Source organism: Rutidosis leptorrhynchoides, chromosome 3 (genome assembly GCF_046630445.1).
Source record: "Rutidosis leptorrhynchoides isolate AG116_Rl617_1_P2 chromosome 3, CSIRO_AGI_Rlap_v1, whole genome shotgun sequence".
Classification (NCBI taxonomy): Eukaryota; Viridiplantae; Streptophyta; class Magnoliopsida; order Asterales; family Asteraceae; genus Rutidosis; species Rutidosis leptorrhynchoides.
In genome coordinates, this window is record NC_092335.1 from 357,335,444 (window position 1) to 357,356,861 (window position 21,418).

Consider the following 21,418-nt stretch of genomic DNA (forward strand, 5'->3'; position numbering starts at 1 on the left):
CCCCATATAAGTAGTGCCTCCAAGTCTTTAATGCAAAAACAACCGCGCCTAATTCCAAATCATGCGTCGTATAATTTTGTTCGTGAATCTTCAATTGTCTAGACGCATAAGCAATCACCTTTGTTCGTTGCATTAATACACAATCGAGACCTTGCTTTGATGCATCACAATAAATCACAAAATCATCATTCCCTTCAGGCAATGACAATATAGGTGCCGTAGTTAGCTTTTTCTTCAATAACTGAAACGCTTTCTCTTGTTCATCATTCCATTCAAATTTCTTCCCTTTATGCGTTAATGCAGTCAAGGGTTTTGCTATTCTGGAAAAGTCTTGGATGAACCTTCTGTAGTAACCAGCTAGTCCTAAAAACTGGCGTATGTGTTTCGGAGTTTTCGGGGTTTCTCACTTTTCAACAGTTTCTATCTTTGCCGGATCCACCTTAATACCTTCTTTGTTCACTATGTGACCGAGGAATTGAACTTCTTCCAACCAAAATGCACACTTTGAAAACTTAGCGTACAATTCTTCCTTCCTCAATACTCCTAACACCTTTCTCAAATGTTCACCGTGTTCTTGGTCATTCTTTGAGTAAATAAGTATGTCATCAATGAAAACAATGACAAACTTGTCAAGGTATGGTCCACACACTCGGTTCATAAGGTCCATGAACACAGCTGGTGCATTAGTTAAACCAAACGGCATGACCATAAACTCGTAATGACCGTAACGTGTTCTGAAAGCAGTCTTTGCAATATCATCTTCTTTCACCCGCATTTGATGATACCCGGAACGTAAGTCAATCTTTGAATAAACAGACGAGCCTTGTAGTTGATCAAATAAGTCGTCGATTCTCGGTAGTGGGTAGCGGTTCTTGATGGTAAGTTTGGTCAACTCTCGGTAGTCGATACACAACTTGAATGTACCATCTTTCTTCTTGACAAACAAAACAGGAGCTCCCCACGGTGATGTGCTTGGTCGAATGAAACCATGCTCTAAAAGTTCTTGTAATTGGCTTTGTAGTTCTTTCATCTCGCTGGGTGCGAGTCTGTAAGGAGCACGAGCTATTGGTGCAGCTCCTGGTACAAGATCTATTTGAAATTCAACGGATCGATGTGGGGGTAATCCCGGTAATTCTTTCGGAAATACATCAGGAAATTCTTTTGCGATGGGAACATCATTGATGCTCTTTTCTTCAATTTGTACTTTCTCGACGTGTGCTAGAACAGCATAGCAATCTTTTCTTATTAGTTTTTGTGCCTTCAAATTACTAATAAGATGTAGCTTCGTGTTGCCCTTTTCTCCGTACACCATTAAGGGTTTTCCTTTTTCTCGTATAATGCGAATTACATTTTTGTAACAAACGATCTCCGCTTTCACTTCTTTCAACCAGTCCATACCGATTATCACATCAAAACTCCCTAACTCTACTGGTATCAAATCAATCTTAAATGTTTCGCTAACCAGTTTAATTTCTCGATTCCGACATATATTATCTGCTGAAATTAATTTACCATTTGCTAATTCGAGTAAAAATTTACTATCCAAAGGCGTCAATGGACAACTTAATTTAGCACAAAAATCTCTACTCATATAGCTTCTATCCGCACCCGAATCAAATAAAACGTAAGCAGATTTATTGTCAATAAGAAACGTACCCGTAACAAGCTCCGGGTCTTCCTGTGCCTCTACCGCATTAATATTGAAAACTCTTCCACGGCCTTGTCCATTCGTGTTCTCCTGGTTCGGGCAATTTCTAATAATGTGGCCTGGTTTTCCACATTTATAACAAACTACATTGGCATAACTTGCTCCGACACTACTTGCTCCGCCATTACTCGTTCCGACACCATTTGTTCCTTTCGTTCTATTAACCCCTGGTCCGTAGACCTCACACTTCGCCGCGCTATGACCATTTCTTTTACACTTGTTGCAAATTTTGGTGCAGAACCCCGAGTGATTCTTTTCACACCTTTGGCATAGCTGCTTCTGATTGTTGTTGTTGTTGCGGTTATTATTGTTGTTGGGATGATTGTTGTAGTTGCTGTTGTTGTTGTTGTTGTTGTTGTTGTTGTTGTTGTTGGGCCGTTTGTTGTAGTTGCGATTGATGTTGCGATTGTTGGGATAATTGTTGCGATTATTGTTGTAATTGCTGTTGTTGTTGTATTGGTGATTCTTATCACCGTTTTCCTCCCACTTTCTTTTGACTTGCTTCACATTGGCCTCTTCAGCAGTCTGTTCTTTAATTCTTTCTTCAATCTGGTTCACGAGTTTGTGAGCCATTCTACATGCCTGTTGTATGGAGGCGGGCTCGTGTGAACTTATATCTTCTTGGATTCTTTCCGGTAATCCTTTCACAAACGCGTCGATCTTCTCTTCCTCATCTTCGAATGCTCCCGGACACAATAGGCACAATTCTGTGAATCGTCTTTCGTACGTGGTAATATCAAATCCTTGGGTTCGTAACCCTCTAAGTTCTGTCTTGAGCTTATTGACCTCGGTTCTGGGACGGTACTTCTCGTTCATCAAGTGCTTGAATGCTGACCACGGTAGTGCGTACGCATCGTCTTGTCCCACTTGCTCTAGATAGGTATTCCACCATGTTAACGCAGAACCTGTGAAGGTATGCGTAGCGTACTTTACTTTGTCCTCTTCAGTACACTTACTTATGGCAAACACCGATTCGACCTTCTCGGTCCACCGTTTCAATTCGATCGGTCCTTCGGTTCCATCAAATTCCAAAGGTTTGCAGGCAGTGAATTCTTTGTAGGTGCATCCTACACGATTTCCTGTACTGCTAGATCCAAGGTTATTGTTGGTATGTAGCGCAGCCTGTACTGCGGCTATGTTTGAAGCTAGAAAAGTACGGAATTCCTCTTCATTCATATTCACGGTGTGTCGAGTAGTCGGTGCCATTTCCTTCAAAATAGTTAAATGGAACAAGTTAATCATACAGAATATTAAGAGTAGTTAATAGTATTTCGTAGCATAATATGAACTCATTTATAAAAGCTTTTTCTTCATATTAGCGTTTTATAAGTTTAAATTCGGGTAGTACCTACCCGTTAAGTTCATACTTAGTAGCTAATATACAATTCAACTACTACAATTCTATATGAAAAACTGATTATAATAATATTTCGCGTTCAAACTTTTATACAATATTTTACAAACTTACAATACCGCTTATTTTACATAAAGCATGAAATATAGCACACAATAACTTTGATACAAGATAGTTGTGAAGACAATTCTAGCTAGTACACAAGTCGTTCAGCAAAGGCAATAAAGACACGTAATTCATACGTCCAGAAACAAGTCATGCATTCTGGTTTTACTAGGACTACTTCCCATCCTTGGTCTTGTGCAACATAACCGTTATGGCCGTTGATAAGACAGCGTGTTGTAACGTCATCAAAGGGACGAGGGTTACGTAATGTCCAACAGTCCCGTAATAATCTAAAAACCTCATTTCTTACCCCAATTACCGACTCCGTCACTTGTGGAAACGTTTTGTTTAATAGTTGTAGCCCGATGTTCTTGTTCTCACTTTGGTGAGAAGCGAACATTACTAATCCGTAAGCATAACATGCTTCTTTATGTTGCATGTTAGCCGCTTTTTCTAAATCACGAAGTCCAATATTCGGATATATTGAGTCAAAATAATTTCTTAACCCATTGCGTAAAATAGCATTTGAGTTCCCCGCAATATATGCGTCAAAGTAAACACATCGTAACTTATGGGTTTCCCAATGTGATATCCCCCATCTTTCAAACGAAAGTCTCTTATAAACCAAGACATTCTTGGAACGTTCTTCGAATGTCTTACAAACTGATCTCGCCTTAAATAGTTGTGCCGAGGAATTCTGACCGACTCTAGACAAGATTTCATCAATCATGTCTCCGGGTAGGTCTCTTAAAATATTGGGTTGTCTATCCATTTTGTGTTTTTAAACTGTAAAATAGACAAGAGTTAGATTCATAAAAAAAAATACTTATTAATACAAGCAATTTTTACATATATCATAAAGCATAAGCACACTATATTACATATATTACACCACACGAATACAACTATCTTATTCCGACTCGCTCGTTTCTTCTTCTTCGGTTTTGGTTCGTTTTGCCAAGTTTCTAGGGATATATGATGTTCCCCTAATACGAGCCGTCATTATCCACATTGGTTTAGAAAAACCTGGTGGTTTAGAGGTTCCCGGGTCATTGTTACAACTTAAGGACTTCGGGGGTTGACGATACATATAAAGTTCATCGGGGTTGGAATTAGATTTCTCTATTTTTATGCCCTTTCCCTTATTATTTTCTTTTGCCTTTTTAAATTCAGTTGGGGTAATTTCTATAACATCATCGGAATTCTCGTCGGAATCCGATTCATCGGAGAATTGGTAATCCTCCCAATATTTTGCTTCCTTGGCGGAAACACCATTGACCATAATTAACCTTGGTCGGTTGGTTGAGGATTTTCTTTTACTTAACCGTTTTATTATTTCCCCCACCGGTTCTATTTCTTCATCCGGTTCCGATTCTTCTTCCGGTTCCGATTCTTCTTCCGGTTCCGACTCTTCTTCCGGTTCCTCTTCGGGAACTTGTGAATCAGTCCACAAATCATTCCAATTTACATTTGAGTCTTCATTATTATTAGGTGAGTCAATGGGACTTGTTCTAGAGGTAGACATCTATCACATAATATCAAACGCGTTAAGAGATTAATATATCACATAATATTCACATGTTAAAAATATATAGTTTCCAACAAAATTTGTTAAGCAATCATTTTTCAAGTAAACACGGTCGAAGTCCAGACTCACTAATGCATCCTAACAAACTCGATAAGACACACTAATGCAAAATTCTGGTTCTCTAAGACCAACGCTCGGATACCAACTGAAATGTCCCGTTCTTATTGATTAAAAACGTTCCATATTAATTGATTTCGTTGCGAGGTTTTGACCTCTATATGAGACGTTTTTCAAAGACTGCATTCATTTTTAAACAAACCATAACCTTTATTTCATAAATAAAGGTTTAAAAAGCTTTACGTAGATTATCAAATAATGATAATCTAAAATATCCTGTTTACACACGACCATTACATAATGGTTTACAATACAAATATGTTACATCGAAATCAGTTTCTTGAATGCAGTTTTTACACAATATCATACAAACATGGACTCCAAATCTTGTCCTTATTTTAGTATGCAACAGCGGAAGCTCTTAATATTCACCTGAGAATAAACATGCTTTAAACGTCAACAAAAATGTTGGTGAGTTATAGGTTTAACCTATATATATCAAATCGTAACAATAGACCACAAGATTTCATATTTCAATACACATCCCATACATAGAGATAAAAATAATTCATATGGTGAACACCTGGTAACCGACAATAACAAGATGCATATATAAGAATATCCCCATCATTCCGGGACACCCTTCGGATATGATATAAATTTCGAAGTACTAAAGCATCCGGTACTTTGGATGGGGTTTGTTAGGCCCAATAGATCTATCTTTAGGATTCGCGTCAATTAGGGTGTCTGTTCCCTAATTCTTAGATTACCAGACTTAATAAAAAGGGGCATATTCGATTTCGATAATTCAACCATAGAATGTAGTTTCACGTACTTGTGTCTATTTTGTAAATCATTTATAAAACCTGCATGTATTCTCATCCCAAAAATATTAGATTTTAAAAGTGGGACTATAACTCACTTTCACAGATTTTTACTTCGTCGGGAAGTAAGACTTGGCCACTGGTTGATTCACGAACCTATAACAATATATACATGTATATCAAAGTATGTTCAAAATATATTTACAACACTTTTAATATATTTTGATGTTTTAAGTTTATTAAGTCAGCTGTCCTCGTTAGTAACCTACAACTAGTTGTCCACAGTTAGATGTACAGAAATAAATCGATAAATATTATCTTGAATCAATCCACGACCCAGTGTATACGTATCTCAGTATTGATCACAACTCAAACTATATATATTTTGGAATCAACCTCAACCCTGTATAGCTAACTCCAACATTCACATATAGAGTGTCTATGGTTGTTCCGAAATATATATAGATGTGTCGACATGATAGGTCAAAACATTGTATACGTGTATATGGTATCTCAAGATTACATAATATACAATACAAGTTGATTAAGTTATGGTTGGAATAGATTTGTTACCAATTTTCACGTAGCTAAAATGAGAAAAATTATCCAATCTTGTTTTACCCATAACTTCTTCATTTTAAATCCGTTTTGAGTGAATCAAATTGCTATGGTTTCATATTGAACTCTATTTTATGAATCTAAACAGAAAAAGTATAGGTTTATATTCGGAAAAATATGTTACAAGTCATTTTTGTAAAGGTAGTCATTTCAGTCGAAAGAACGACGTCTAGATGACCATTTTAGAAAACATACTTCCACTTTGAGTTTAACCATAATTTTTGGATATAGTTTCATGTTCATAATAAAAATCATTTTCCCAGAATAACAACTTTTAAATCAAAGTTTATCATAGTTTTTAATTAACTAACCCAAAACAGCCCGCGGTGTTACTACGACGGCGTAAATCCGGTTTTACGGTGTTTTTCGTGTTTCCAGGTTTTAAATCATTAAGTTAGCATATCATATAGATATAGAACATGTGTTTAGTTGATTTTAAAAGTCAAGTTAGAAGGATTAACTTTTGTTTGCGAACAAGTTTAGAATTAACTAAACTATGTTCTAGTGATTACAAGTTTAAACCTTCGAATAAGATAGCTTTATATGTATGAATCGAATGATGTTATGAACATCATTACTACCTTAAGTTCCTTGGATAAACCTACTGGAAAAGAGAAAAATGGATCTAGCTTCAATGGATCCTTGGATGGCTCGAAGTTCTTGAAGCAGAATCATGACACGAAAACAAGTTCAAGTAAGATCATCACTTGAAATAAGATTGTTATAGTTATAGAAATTGAACCAAAGTTTGAATATGATTATTACCTTGTATTAGAATGATAACCTACTGTAAGAAACAAAGATTTCTTGAGGTTGGATGATCACCTTACAAGATTGGAAGTGAGCTAGCAACTTGAAAGTATTCTTGATTTTATGAAACTAGAACTTTTGGAATTTATGAAGAACACTTAGAACTTGAAGATAGAACTTGAGAGAGATCAATTAGATGAATAAAATTGAAGAATGAAAGTGTTTGTAGGTGTTTTTGGTCGTTGGTGTATGGATTAGATATAAAGGATATGTAATTTTGTTTTCATGTAAATAAGTCATGAATGATTACTCATATTTTTGTAATTTTATGAGATATTTCATGCTAGTTGCCAAATGATGGTTCCCACATGTGTTAGGTGACTCACATGGGCTGCTAAGATCTGATCATTGGAGTGTATATACCAATAGTACATACATCTAAAAGCTGTGTATTGTACGAGTACGAATACGGGTGCATACGAGTAGAATTGTTGATGAAACTGAACGAGGATGTAATTGTAAGCATTTTTGTTAAGTAGAAGTATTTTGATAAGTGTATTGAAGTCTTTCAAAAGTGTATAAATACATATTAAAACACTACATGTATATACATTTTAACTGAGTCGTTAAGTCATCGTTAGTCGTTACATGTAAGTGTTGTTTTGAAACCTTTAGGTTAACGATCTTGTTAAATGTTGTTAACCCAATGTTTATAATATCAAATGAGATTTTAGATTATTATATTATCATGATATTATCATGTATGAATATCTCTTAATATGATATATATACATTAAATGTCTTTACAACGATAATCGTTACATATATGTCTCGTTTAAAAATCATTAAGTTAGTAGTCTTGTTTTTACATATGTAGTTCATTGTTAATATACTTAATGATATGTTTAATTATCATAGTATCATGTTAACTATATATATATATATCCATATATATGTCATCATATAGTTTTTACAAGTTTTAACGTTCGTGAATCACCGGTCAACTTGGGTGGTCAATTGTCTATATGAAACATATTTCAATTAATCAAGTCTTAACAAGTTTGATTGCTTAACATGTTGGAAACATTTAATCATGTAAATATCAATCTAAATTAATATATATAAACATGGAAAAGTTCGGGTCACTACATTCTAGATGTGATTTTTTACTTAGATTAGATCACGGCAGAACATTTGTATTTAGTTAATTGTATTGTATTTTATTGTTATTTATCTAATCTGTGTATAATACGAGTATACATATTTTTAGCTTATTCCAGGCTTTGTAGGCAGCTGGATTTTCAGTTTTGATGTTCAAGAATCTTCATATTTAAGCTTTTATGAAATTGATCAAAGGTATAAGGAACTCTCAAAGCTTTTAATTAATGTGGGTATATTTTGATTTTGAGATTATCGTGGAATTATATGATAGTTATATTTTATGAATTAGCATTGTTTTTTTGTGTTTCTTTAAATTTGTTTTGTGTTAACAGATTACAAAAACTTTGACCTAATACTACTTTTTCTAGCTTTTTATGCATGGCGTTTAGTGTATTCGACCTTCACTCTACCCTACGATTATCTAAGGATTTATCATCGCATTTTATTGTATCTAAGGATTACAAAAATTTGTTTTGTGTTAACAGGTGAACTCGGGTCCTCTACGAGCATTCCATCGAACCTTAACAATTAGTATCTTGTTTTGCTTAAGTCTTTTAATCTCACGATCCATTATTTCGACGGGTTCTTCGATGAATTGAAGTTTTTCGTTGATTTGGATTTCATCTAACGGAATAGTGAGATCTTCTTTAGCAAAACATTTCTTCAAATTCGAGACATGGAAAGTGTTATGTACAGCCGCAAGTTGTTGAGGTAACTCAAGTCGGTAAGCTACTGGTCCGACACGATCAATAATCTTGAATGGTCCAATATACCTTGGATTTAATTTCCCTCGTTTACCAAATCGAACACCGCCTTTCCAAGGTGCAACTTTAAGCATGACCATCTCTCCAATTTCAAATTCTATATCTTTTCTTTTAGTGTCAGAGTAGCTCTTTTGTCGACTTTGGGCGGTTTTCAACCGTTGTTGAATTTGGATGATCTTCTCGGTAGTTTCTTGTATAATCTCCGGACCCGTAATCTGTCTATCCCCCACTTCACTCCAACAAATCGGAGACCTGCACTTTCTACCATAAAGTGCTTCAAACGGCGCCATCTCAATGCTTGAATGGTAGCTGTTGTTGTAGGAAAATTCTGCTAACGGTAGATGTCGATCCCAACTGTTTCCGAAATCAATAACACATGCTCGTAGCATGTCTTCAAGCGTTTGTATCGTCCTTTCGCTCTACCCATCAGTTTGTGGATGATAGGCAGTACTCATGTCTAGACGAGTTCCTAATGCTTGCTGTAATGTCTGCCAGAATCTTGAAATAAATCTGCCATCCCTATCAGAGATAATAGAGATTGGTATTCCATGTCTGGAGACGACTTCCTTCAAATACAGTCGTGCTAACTTCTCCATCTTGTCATCTTCTCTTATTGGTAGGAAGTGTGCTGATTTGGTGAGACGATCAACTATTACCCAAATAGTATCAAAACCACTTGCAGTCCTTGGCAATTTAGTGATGAAATCCATGGTAATGTTTTCCCATTTCCATTCCGGGATTTCGGGTTGTTGAAGTAGACCTGATGGTTTCTGATGCTCAGCTTTGACCTTAGAACACGTCAAACATTCTCCTACGTATTTAGCAACATCGGCTTTCATACCCGGCCACCAAAAATGTTTCTTGAGATCCTTGTACATCTTCCCCGTTCCAGGATGTATTGAGTATCTGGTTTTATGAGCTTCTCTAAGTACCATTTCTCTCATATCTCCAAATTTTGGTACCCAAATCCTTTCAGCCCTATACCGGGTTCCGTCTTCCCGAATATTAAGATGCTTCTCCGATCCTTTGGGTATTTCATCCTTTAAATTTCCCTCTTTTAAAACTCCTTGTTGCGCCTCCTTTATTTGAGTAGTAATGTTATTATGAATCATTATATTCATAGATTTTACTCGAATGGGTTCTCTGTCCTTCCTGCTCAAGGCATCGGCTACCACATTTGCCTTCCCCGGGTGGTAACGAATCTCAAAGTCGTAATCATTCAATAATTCAATCCACCTACGCTGCCTCATATTCAGTTGTTTCTGATTAAATATGTGTTGAAGACTTTTGTGGTCGGTATATATAATACTTTTGACCCCATATAAGTAGTGCCTCCAAGTCTTTAATGCAAAAACAACCGCGCCTAATTCCAAATCATGCGTCGTATAATTTTATTCGTGAATCTTCAATTGTCTAGACGCATAAGCAATCACCTTTGTTCGTTGCATTAATACACAACCGAGACCTTGCTTTGATGCATCACAATAAATCACAAAATCATCATTCCCTTCAGGCAATGACAATATAGGTGCCGTAGTTAGCTTTTTCTTCAATAACTGAAACGCTTTCTCTTGTTCATCATTCCATTCAAATTTCTTCCCTTTATGCGTTAATGCAGTCAAGGGTTTTGCTATTCTGGAAAAGTCTTGGATGAACCTTCTGTAGTAACCAGCTAGTCCTAAAAACTGGCGTATGTGTTTCGGAGTTTTCGGGGTTTCTCACTTTTCAACAGTTTCTATCTTTGCCGGATCCACCTTAATACCTTCTTTGTTCACTATGTGACCGAGGAATTGAACTTCTTCCAACCAAAATGCACACTTTGAAAACTTAGCGTACAATTCTTCCTTCCTCAATACTCCTAACACCTTTCTCAAATGTTCACCGTGTTCTTGGTCATTCTTTGAGTAAATAAGTATGTCATCAATGAAAACAATGACAAACTTGTCAAGGTATGGTCCACACACTCGGTTCATAAGGTCCATGAACACAGCTGGTGCATTAGTTAAACCAAACGGCATGACCATAAACTCGTAATGACCGTAACGTGTTCTGAAAGCAGTCTTTGGAATATCATCTTCTTTCACCCGCATTTGATGATACCCGGAACGTAAGTCAATCTTTGAATAAACAGACGAGCCTTGTAGTTGATCAAATAAGTCGTCGATTCTCGGTAGTGGGTAGCGGTTCTTGATGGTAAGTTTGGTCAACTCTCGGTAGTCGATACACAACTTGAATGTACCATCTTTCTTCTTGACAAACAAAACAGGAGCTCCCCACGGTGATGTGCTTGGTCGAATGAAACCATGCTCTAAAAGTTCTTGTAATTGGCTTTGTAGTTCTTTCATCTCGCTGGGTGCGAGTCTGTAAGGAGCACGAGCTATTGGTGCAGCTCCTGGTACAAGATCTATTTGAAATTCAACGGATCGATGTGGGGGTAATCCCGGTAATTCTTTCGGAAATACATCAGGAAATTCTTTTGCGACGGGAACATCATTGATGCTCTTTTCTTCAATTTGTACTTTCTCGACGTGTGCTAGAACAGCATAGAAATCTTTTCTTATTAGTTTTTGTGCCTTCAAATTACTAATAAGATGTAGCTTCGTGTTGCCCTTTTCTCCGTACACCATTAAGGGTTTTCCTTTTTCTCGTATAATGCGAATTACATTTTTGTAACAAACGATCTCCGCTTTCACTTCTTTCAACCAGTCCATACCGATTATCACATCAAAACTCCCTAACTCTACTGGTATCAGATATGCCTTTTAAATGTGCAAGAGGGGCCACTTCAAATGAACTCAAATGTTTGCCTTTTATAGTGAGATTCAAAAAATAGCCGTTGACACACGGTTTCCAGCACGGTCGACCGTGGTGCGACCGTGCGTGCTCCAGTCTAAAATTGGTATCCGTTGTATAGCCGTTTGACTCAGATTTGAACACCACTTTTTGGCACCTTTACTCCTTCTAGCACCTGCAAAAGAAACCAAACACCCTATACAAGTACTATATGCATTAAGTGTGTGAGATTTGGTCTTATTGCATGAAAGTGACTAATCATTCCAAAAGTGGCAAACCCAACATTCTTGGAGAAGTGTCTTGATTGATATTTAGGGAAATTTCATATTGGTCAAGACTTAGTTAGTCAATTTAATGCTCTTGGTTCAATTCTAAAGGCTAGTCACTATATCATTAACTTCCTAGTTTCAATTAATCTCAAGTCATGTTTTATTTGAGTTTAGTTAGGGATTAATTGAATAATGTCTCTATAGGATAATCATGAAGAATGTAGAGACATTAAGGTTAAGTTATTATTGAACAAGCAATCATACTTAGTTACTTAGACTAGACCAAATAGACAATTAACTATTTTGAAACATTTTGCACTTAATTTATTGGAGTAAGTTAGTTACTTAAATTCTAACTAATGAGCACATGGCAAACATATTAAGTTGACAAGTTTATGAGTGTTAAGCATATTAGCAAGTAGCAAGTAGCAAGTAGCAAGTAATACTCACATAGTAAGAGATAGTTATTCTAAGATCAATCATATAGATACTTGTACAACTTATAATTCTTAATAAGTATAATGTGCAATATAACACATTTCATGATTAATGTGTAAGCACACATTAATATCCAACATATGCACAAGGGAAGAGCAATCTCTAGTTGGGACTTGGTAACCATCCTAAATGTATCTAAGTGTATTTTAGGATTACAAGTCATTTCTAGTTTAACCTTGAGATCATTGTTCTTCATTTAGCCTTAATTAATCACTTAGTCCTTTTTAATAGCGATCATTGTTCTAGTGATATTGGCTTGCGTGTGTTGATACTTGATGATCATAATAAAAATATCTAGATAAGAATTAAGATCACAAGTTGTTGATTAACACTTATGTGTTATGCCTAATTTTGGTTAGCTTGTCATTAAGATGTCATTAGGCGTAATTAATCACAATTAGTGTTTTTATGACCAAGACTCAATTGAGTATGGAGAGAGCATCTATCCAAAGTATTTTTAGAAAGGTTTCATGAATTATAGATGCCGGGAACTAGTCAAACTTTATTTGGTCAAAATTTGAGACAGAAGAAACTGCGGTCGCAGTGCGGTTGACCGTGGTGGCGACCGTGCAACTTGTTTTCACAAAACTTCGTTGCAATTCAGTTTGGGGTTTCACGGTTGACTATGCGGTCGACCGTACCTTGACCGTGTGTTTGCCTGAACTTTTAATTTCATTCTTTAACCTATGTTTGACTTGGTCGTTTGCAAGATAAAGTATGGATTAGTGACCTTGCGTGTTTTATGTTAAGATGTCAGTCATCACTTATGTGTATGTGTGTGTGTCATTATCAAAACATATTCTTTGGTTAATTACACTTTGGTTAATCATACATAAGTTTATCGTTTAGTGTATTAACCCACATTCAACCAACATTCTCCCCCTTTTTGATGATGACAAATCATACAAATGATGAGGGACATTTTGCTATAAATACGCAAGTATTAACAATCACTTGTATCCATCTATCTCCCCCTTTTGTCGAAGCAAAAAGGTTAGCTCCCCCTGGAACTAAGCTCGCCCTTAGAACAAAACTCCCCCTTAAATTGTGCACGTTGGAAAAACATATATAATAAAACACAACAAGCACACATTTTATTCAAATTAAGCACGAAACATAGTAATGCATATATGAAGATATGCATGGAAGGCACAGTAGATCAATCCTAAGTTTGTTCTACATGGAATGAGATGTGCCCGGGTGAGTTCGACGATTCTGACAATGAAGGATGGACATTTGAGTGGAGGAGAATAGTGCAATGAACTGATCATCTTCCACGCTGTCATCGGATCCCGTAACACTCCAGGCAGGTGTGTTTTCTTGTAATGACCTGGAATTTTCTAAACAAATTATACTTATGAGATTAATATTTACATAAATTAAACCATACCAACATGATAAGCAATCCAAATTGTTGAGACTTGTGTTTTTGAAAAGAGTTTTACACAACGTTTGACCGTCCAATATGACCGATGATATCACGAACTATATAACATACGATAATTATACGTTTGTGTATATATATATGTATTTATATATATTTAACATGATCTAAGGATGGTTTAACATCTCATTGTATACTAATGACAATGAGTTATAAGTATATTTTGAAACTACTAACTTAAGTTTTCAAAACGATAACTATACGTAACATTCTTTGATATATATACTTATAATCTATAATGCTTATACATGTATCGTATATATAATGTATTTAATCACTTTTTAAGGACTTAAATACATAAAACAATATAAGTATATTCACAAAAGATAGCTATATTTGAATTCTCATTCCGTTTCCTCAAGATTTCTATACGTATATCTAGGGTATATGTACCCGTATCATACCCAGCTTCTATACGTATTTACTATTGGTATATACACATCAAATCAACATCCTAATCAAAATTATTACTGCCCTAGATATGAGGTAACTAGAATTTGTCAAGTAGTATGAATTATTAGTAAGAAAACAAAATTAGGAATCCTTTTCTTTCTTTATAAACTAAAAACTTTTTTATAAATGAACACCATTTCTTCACTCCATTTTCTCATACCTACACCCTCATTTCTCTCTCAAAATACTCCTAACTTCATACTTGATCATCTCCAAGCATTTTTCCCATCATTTAGCTTCAATTACAAGCCTTAAACACCATAAGAAAACTCTTTCAAGAACATATCAAAATAACCACCCATTTGAAGAAGTTTACTTCCAACCTTTTGATCTAACTCCACCACTCTTTGATTTCAAGATTATTTCTTATCTTTTGCAGTAACTTTGTCCAAGTAACTTGAGGTAGTAACCTTGTTCATAATCTTATTCAATTCATATTCATATAGCTATCTTATTTTGTGGTATAAAATTTTAACAACAAGAACATAGTTTGAATGATTTCAAACTTGTTCGCAAATTAAATAGATCCTTCTAAATTGACTTTTAAAACACTTCAAGACCTATAATATATCATAATGATATGCTAACCTAATAAGATATAACTTGGTTTTACAAAGAACATCTTAAAAACTGAATCTACGTCGTTGGAGTGCAACCGGGGGCTGTTTTGGGTTGGATAATTAAAAACCATCTTGAACTTTGAATTGGAAGTTCATGTTCTGGAAAAATGATATTTCTTATGAATATGTTAACACATAAAAATTTCATGGTTTAACTCAAAGAGTAAGTATTTTTAGAAAAATGATCTTTAAATGTTATTTTTATGATGGAAAATGATCACTTTCATAAGTTTCACCAAAGTTTGACCTATAACCTATGATTTCGAATACAAACTAAGGTAGTTTAAGTTCATATTCTTAAAATTTGACTCAATCCAAGGAAGTGGCAAGTTGAACCAATAAAAACGGAGTTGTAATGAAGAAACTACGACTAAAACAAGATTGGGTATCCGAAGCTAGTTTAGCTACGAAAATATTTGGAGAAAAAGTAAATTAATCATATCCTTTCTAATTAATATGATATTTTATATATAATTACTTATGATTTGATTTTATATATTTTAGGACCACCTGTAAACAACACGAGAAGATTAATCATAAGACCTCATGATTGTACGCAACACGTCATTTGACAACACGGTACTTTATGTACGCAACACGTCATTTGACAACATGGTACCATGGGTCGAGATTAATTCTGATCAATACGAATACGATGGGGTCTTTATTTATTTTATTTAAGCAACTAATTGTGGACCACTAACATCGGACTGCTAACTACGGACTAAGAAAAATACTAAAAGTATTAAAAGTATATATATATATATATGTAACGATTACTTAAAAAGAAAATATGTTGATATATTATATATATGGTTAGGTTCGTGATATCTATCAGAGACCAAGTTGAATTAAATACCTTCAAGGCAAAAGTGAGTTTCATTTGCTCCCTTTTTAATTGCTTTTGCAATATATATTTTTGGGTTGAGAATACATGCGCTGCTTTTATAAATGTTTACAAAATAGACACAAGTACTTAAAAATATATTCTACGTTGAGTTGTACCACTGGCTTATTTCCCTGTAGCTTGGTAACTACTATTTACATGGGTATTGTAAACGCGAATCCTGTTGATAGATCTATCGAGCCTGACAACCCCCACCGGACTGGACGACCAGTATTCAACGGTTGCACAGTAATTCATTTTGGTGACTACACTTGGTACGGTGTAGTGAGATTTCATAATAAAGGGAATATGCGACGTTAATTAAATGTTAAGTATGGTTACCAAGTGCTCAACCACTTAGAATGCTTTACATACACTTACGAGTGTATTATGTTTATGATTATGAAATCTTGTGGTCTATTAACATATTGAACTGATTGTTATGATAAACCTATGAACTCACCAACCTTTTGGTTGACACTTTAAAGCATGTTTATTCTCAGGTACGAATTAAGTCTTTCGCTGTGCATTTGCTCAATATAAGGACATTACTTGGAGTCGATCATCGCAATGGGACCAAATGTTGATGACTTCGTCCAGGTGGATTAGGACGGGTCCTTTCAGTTGGTATCAGAGCGGTGGTCGTAGTGAACCAGGTCTTGCATTAGTGAGTCTAACTAGTAGTTGTTAGGATGCATTAATGAGTCTGGACTTCGACCGTGTCTACATGTCAAAAGTTTTGCTTATCATTTCTAGTCGGAAATCATCTACTTATCATCCTTAGGAAATTACCTGCTTATCATTCATAAGTCTAGACACGTTTTACTGCATTTACTGCATTGATAGTGTATAGACGAATTCTTATCTTAGCATATCTGTTATTGCGAACTTTGACTGATATCTTTTCAAAGATTCTCCGTAATTTACGGGATTTTGGTATTATATATACATATGTAAATTATGTATTGAAGAGTACCAAATATAACTCCTATAATCTATTCCATACCAAAAATTCATTTTCCCCATTATACAAGATGGTTTCCGCATCTAGTTTGAATTCTTCAGATTCCGACAGTTATGCCGATATGGATTTCCATTCGGGCTCCGAAAGCAGCATCACCGGAATGGATCAACCAATTTCCCATCATCTATTCTGGATGAATTGGGGATGGGTTCGTAATATACTAAATCACTGGAGACAAGAAGAAGGTGATCCATTCCATCCACCAAATTGCCCTCTTGGCGATGAACCTGAAGCACTTACCGGCGAACCTATTCGAAACACCATTTCTCTCTCATTTCTAGAGTATCTCGTCACGATTATATACTATCCCATATTACAAATCTTGTTCATTCGCTCGCTCCAACCACCAATCATCCCGGTGTACTAGCAGAAGTTAACGAACTTCGCGCTCGCGTGACGGCTTTGGAGAACATGGTGCGAAGGTTGCAAACACCAGCAGCAGCACTAGCAGCATAATCAGCACCACCATCAATAACATCAACAATACCATCATCACCACTAACAAACAACATCCGTATCACACGTCTCGACATCATAATCTGTCCCACAAACATCAACATCATACGCACCATAGATACCAAGGAGTACCAACAATAATGAACGATGAATTATTGATCCATAACTTCATTGATATTCTGCGAAGAATATGTGGTTTCAAAAAGTTTTAGAGATTTCTTATTCTAGCTCAAACCAAAAGGCAAATGAGATTAATATCATATTAACTCATTAAATTCATGATTTCATCTGAAGAAAATATATATGTATATATGTTTTCATAAAGATTGTAATTAAAAGTTCTTTTGTACAAAATATTAATGGTGAAATTTTTTTTTAACGGGTAGGTTATACCCGAGGAGTAATTAGATTTCATCTTAATAAGTTACATTGTACATTCGTTGAAGCTGATTCAACAGTCATTTACTATCCTACTTACAACCACCGATATACGTATCCGTTCACTACAGAATAACCATTTTCATTCAATTTCATATTTGGATTTTGACTTCTCAGAATCCAACAAGTGGCATATGAAGAAAACATATGACAAAATAAAATCTGTTAGAAACAAACAAATTAACTATGAAAAATTTTGTTAAGAATCCACGCTAACTGTTCCAGCTAACTGTTCCTAGCTAACTGATTACATTTTATTTATCGCAGTTTATTTATCGTAATTTAATTATCGCACTTTTATTTATCGTCATTTAATTTCTGTAATTATTTTACGCACTTTAAATATCGGGACACGTATACAATGTTTTGACATATCATATAGACGCATCTATATATATTATTTGGAATCACCATAGACACTCTATATGCAGTAATGATCGAGTTCTCTATACAGGGTTAAGGTTGATTCTACAATAATATATATAGTTTGAGTTGTGATCGAGTCTGAGAGGTATACGGGTCATGACACGTATTAATTAATTCGTATATTATATATTAAACTATATATGAATTATTAGACTGTTACTGTGGACTATCGACTGTGGACTAATGACATTGGACAATTGAAATGAATTAAAATATTGATTATAACATATGAAACTAAACATTTCTTCAAGATTGCCACTTGATTTCATCTTAAACCTCATTGTATCTCGACGATTACAATCAGCGTTCAAATCTATCATGATTCTTAAAAACACCTCAATCGAGAGGATAAACCAACCGCACTTCATCTACGGAAGAAAAGATTGATGCATATAGTTATGCACCTGAAAAACCCTCGGAAACTGGGTAAACGTTTGACACATATCTGTTCTAGTTCCTTTGACATTGTTATTACCAAAGATCATTTTGCAATCCCTTAACAAAGTAGCTAATTTTGTCACAGCTCCAGCAAGTCAATTCCGAATTTTCATCCGAAACAACTTTATTATAACCGCGATATATATGCGTACTCTTTATTGTTACTGGGGAACCTTCTATATTCCACAATATTACCATCAGCGATTAATCATTCTAAAAACACAATTCTCCTTAAACTACCTCGGTTTGATAACCGATGACCCAGATCAGTTAACTTTGAAAATGCTGATGAAGCAGCATGTTGTAGATGATCTTAATGGCCAAAAGTTTGGTGATAAAGAAAGGAGTGTTAGGAACGCTCGATAGAAAATTTAGTACCGAAAAGCGGATTATGTGAAACTATAAAGAAAGCCGTGGACAAATCACAAAGAATAAGTTTGCCTTCAAAGAATCCAAATGATTCTGTGCCTGCTGAAATCGTTAGCAAACATCTTATTTCTCATTCTAAACCTTCACAGACAAATCTTCTTCATCATCCATTGATATTAGAAATTCTAAGATATTCTCGTATGTTCTATTATAAATATCCTCTATATTTCTGGTGATATTTTCACAACTATTCTTATCTGAGATCATTTATCTCTCCGTAATATCTGCAACATAAAAGAAACTGTGTTAGTTTCTAAATTCTGAAACCTTCGAGTTTAAAATATGAATGTTTTGAAGTAGTGTTGGGAACTAAAGCATGGATTAGTATAATATAATGACACTTGATCAACGTCATTATATTACAGTAAGTCATGCTGAGTTTCTAATGAAGCATGATGATTCAGTGTACCGTCATCATGTGCCATTTACACGACTCTTACATTCTATCTAATCTCTAAACATATCAAGAGAATATTTTTCTGGGTGACTCGGTCTTCTCCAGGGTATTCTGGTAATTTAACAAATCAAAATCGTTCTATTACCATTTTCTTCTTAGAGCATTAGCTATGTTCATTCTGAATTTCATATCTACGAATTCCGGACCATTACTCGCTTGACTCGAAGTCGGGAAGAGAAAACGAAAGCATGCAGCTCCGAAAAATAATGAAGAATATAAACTTCGATAATAACCCCAAAATTACAAACCGTGTATATCGATGCAGATAGCAATATAGAGACACGGGAGAATTAGAAACACTATAAACACAAGAGTATAGTGGAAGTAAATAGATTCTTCTGGTGGTAGATGAAAAAGAAGAATGACAGATATAAAAGTTAGGAGTATATCAAGAATCAGGACTGGATGGAGCATATTGATGAATGCTTTAAAGTAAGAATCAAGGGAGAAAGAATAGAAGGTGTGAGTCGTGGAAAATAAGGAAATGAAAGGGTGAATTTATAGTGAAATATCTGACAGAGCAATCGAAACAGATTATTGCATATAATCAAAGAAGATCCTGATTTCCTTAATCACCAAAGAACCAAATCTTATTACGTAAGATTCTCTTTAAATCCCTTAAATCCCGGAAATCAATCATAACTACGTCATCGGTTAAGACAAATATATTTTACTCATCTCACTTTTTTACGATAGTCTCATTTATATTCTTCGCATAATCGAATCGTTTTATCTACATTACTCAATTATGATAAAACTCCATTATCACCTTATATTTGTCATGAAAACCTTCTTATTGTTATCTGTAACAACCTCTATCAAATTTCGGGGACGAAATTTCTTTAACGGGTAGGTACTGTAATGACCCGGAATTTTCTGACCAAATTATAGTTATGAGATTAATATTTACATAAATTAAACCATACCAACATGATAAGCAATCCAAATTGTTGAGTCTTGTGTTTTTGAAAAGAGTTTTACACAACGTTTGACCGTCCAATATGACCGATGATATCACGAACTATATAACATACGATAATTATACGTTTGTGTATATATATATATATGTATTTATATATATTTAACATGATCTAAGGATGGTTTAACATCTCATTGTGTACTAATGACAATGAGTTATAAGTATATTTTGAAACTACTAACTTAAGTTTTCAAAACGATAACTATACGTAACATTCTTTGATATATATACTTATAATCTATAATGCTTATACATGTATCGTATATATAATGTATTTAATCACTTTTTAAGGACTTAAATACATAAAACAATATAAGTATATTCACAAAAGATAGCTATATTTGAATTCTCGTTCCGTTTCCTCAAGATTTCTATACGTATATCTAGGGTATATGTACCCGTATCATACCCAGCTTCTATTGGTATTTACTATTGGTATATACAAATCAAATCAACATCCTAATCAACATTATTACTGCCCTAGATATGAGGTAACTAGAATTTGTCAAGTAGTATGAATTATTAGTAAGAAAACAAAATTAGGAATCCTTTTCTTTCTTTATAAACTAAAAATGTTTTTATAAATGAACACCATTTCTTCACTCCATTTTCTCATACCTACACCCTCATTTCTCTCTCAAAATACTCCTAACTTCATACTTGATCATCTCCAAGCATTTTTCCCATCATTTAGCTTCAATTACAAGCCTTAAACACCATAAGAAAACTCTTTCAAGAACATATCAAAATAACCACCCATTTGAAGAAGTTTACTTCTAACCTTTTGATCTAACTCCACCACTCTTTGATTCCAAGATTATTTCTTATCTTTTGCAGTAACTTTGTCCAAGTAACTTGAGGTAGTAACCTTGTTCATAA